Source organism: Amia ocellicauda, chromosome 12 (assembly GCF_036373705.1).
Source record: "Amia ocellicauda isolate fAmiCal2 chromosome 12, fAmiCal2.hap1, whole genome shotgun sequence".
Taxonomy (NCBI): Eukaryota; Metazoa; Chordata; class Actinopteri; order Amiiformes; family Amiidae; genus Amia; species Amia ocellicauda.
Window position 1 is genome coordinate 42250566 of NC_089861.1, and position 2500 is coordinate 42253065.

Below are 2500 nucleotides of genomic sequence, written 5' to 3' on the forward strand. Positions count from 1 at the left end.
TTAGGGTTAGGGTTAGGGTTAGGGTTAGGGTTAGGGTTAGGGTTAGGGTTAGGGTTAGGGTTAGGGTTAGGGTTAGGGTTAGGGTTAGGGTTAGGGTTAGGGTTAGGGTTAGGGTTAGGGTTAGGGTTAGGGTTAGGGTTAGGGTTAGGGTTAGGGTTAGGGTTAGGGTTAGGGTTAGGGTTAGGGTTAGGGTTAGGGTTAGGGTTAGGGTTAGGGTTAGGGTTAGGGTTAGGGTTAGGGTTAGGGTTAGGGTTAGGGTTAGGGTTAGGGTTAGGGTTAGGGTTAGGGTTAGGGTTAGGGTTAGGGTTAGGGTTAGGGTTAGGGTTAGGGTTAGGGTTAGGGTTAGGGTTAGGGTTAGGGTTAGGGTTAGGGTTAGGGTTAGGGTTAGGGTTAGGGTTAGGGTTAGGGTTAGGGTTAGGGTTAGGGTTAGGGTTAGGGTTAGGGTTAGGGTTAGGGTTAGGGTTAGGGTTAGGGTTAGGGTTAGGGTTAGGGTTAGGGTTAGGGTTAGGGTTAGGGTTAGGGTTAGGGTTAGGGTTAGGGTTAGGGTTAGGGTTAGGGTTAGGGTTAGGGTTAGGGTTAGGGTTAGGGTTAGGGTTAGGGTTAGGGTTAGGGTTAGGGTTAGGGTTAGGGTTAGGGTTAGGGTTAGGGTTAGGGTTAGGGTTAGGGTTAGGGTTAGGGTTAGGGTTAGGGTTAGGGTTAGGGTTAGGGTTAGGGTTAGGGTTAGGGTTAGGGTTAGGGTTAGGGTTAGGGTTAGGGTTAGGGTTAGGGTTAGGGTTAGGGTTAGGGTTAGGGTTAGGGTTAGGGTTAGGGTTAGGGTTAGGGTTAGGGTTAGGGTTAGGGTTAGGGTTAGGGTTAGGGTTAGGGTTAGGGTTAGGGTTAGGGTTAGGGTTAGGGTTAGGGTTAGGGTTAGGGTTAGGGTTAGGGTTAGGGTTAGGGTTAGGGTTAGGGTTAGGGTTAGGGTTAGGGTTAGGGTTAGGGTTAGGGTTAGGGTTAGGGTTAGGGTTAGGGTTAGGGTTAGGGTTAGGGTTAGGGTTAGGGTTAGGGTTAGGGTTAGGGTTAGGGTTAGGGTTAGGGTTAGGGTTAGGGTTAGGGTTAGGGTTAGGGTTAGGGTTAGGGTTAGGGTTAGGGTTAGGGTTAGGGTTAGGGTTAGGGTTAGGGTTAGGGTTAGGGTTAGGGTTAGGGTTAGGGTTAGGGTTAGGGTTAGGGTTAGGGTTAGGGTTAGGGTTAGGGTTAGGGTTAGGGTTAGGGTTAGGGTTAGGGTTAGGGTTAGGGTTAGGGTTAGGGTTAGGGTTAGGGTTAGGGTTAGGGTTAGGGTTAGGGTTAGGGTTAGGGTTAGGGTTAGGGTTAGGGTTAGGGTTAGGGTTAGGGTTAGGGTTAGGGTTAGGGTTAGGGTTAGGGTTAGGGTTAGGGTTAGGGTTAGGGTTAGGGTTAGGGTTAGGGTTAGGGTTAGGGTTAGGGTTAGGGTTAGGGTTAGGGTTAGGGTTAGGGTTAGGGTTAGGGTTAGGGTTAGGGTTAGGGTTAGGGTTAGGGTTAGGGTTAGGGTTAGGGTTAGGGTTAGGGTTAGGGTTAGGGTTAGGGTTAGGGTTAGGGTTAGGGTTAGGGTTAGGGTTAGGGTTAGGGTTAGGGTTAGGGTTAGGGTTAGGGTTAGGGTTAGGGTTAGGGTTAGGGTTAGGGTTAGGGTTAGGGTTAGGGTTAGGGTTAGGGTTAGGGTTAGGGTTAGGGTTAGGGTTAGGGTTAGGGTTAGGGTTAGGGTTAGGGTTAGGGTTAGGGTTAGGGTTAGGGTTAGGGTTAGGGTTAGGGTTAGGGTTAGGGTTAGGGTTAGGGTTAGGGTTAGGGTTAGGGTTAGGGTTAGGGTTAGGGTTAGGGTTAGGGTTAGGGTTAGGGTTAGGGTTAGGGTTAGGGTTAGGGTTAGGGTTAGGGTTAGGGTTAGGGTTAGGGTTAGGGTTAGGGTTAGGGTTAGGGTTAGGGTTAGGGTTAGGGTTAGGGTTAGGGTTAGGGTTAGGGTTAGGGTTAGGGTTAGGGTTAGGGTTAGGGTTAGGGTTAGGGTTAGGGTTAGGGTTAGGGTTAGGGTTAGGGTTAGGGTTAGGGTTAGGGTTAGGGTTAGGGTTAGGGTTAGGGTTAGGGTTAGGGTTAGGGTTAGGGTTAGGGTTAGGGTTAGGGTTAGGGTTAGGGTTAGGGTTAGGGTTAGGGTTAGGGTTAGGGTTAGGGTTAGGGTTAGGGTTAGGGTTAGGGTTAGGGTTAGGGTTAGGGTTAGGGTTAGGGTTAGGGTTAGGGTTAGGGTTAGGGTTAGGGTTAGGGTTAGGGTTAGGGTTAGGGTTAGGGTTAGGGTTAGGGTTAGGGTTAGGGTTAGGGTTAGGGTTAGGGTTAGGGTTAGGGTTAGGGTTAGGGTTAGGGTTAGGGTTAGGGTTAGGGTTAGGGTTAGGGTTAGGGTTAGGGTTAGGGTTAGGGTTAGGGTTAGGGTTAGGGTTAGGGTTAGGGTTAGGGTTAGGGTTAGGGTTAG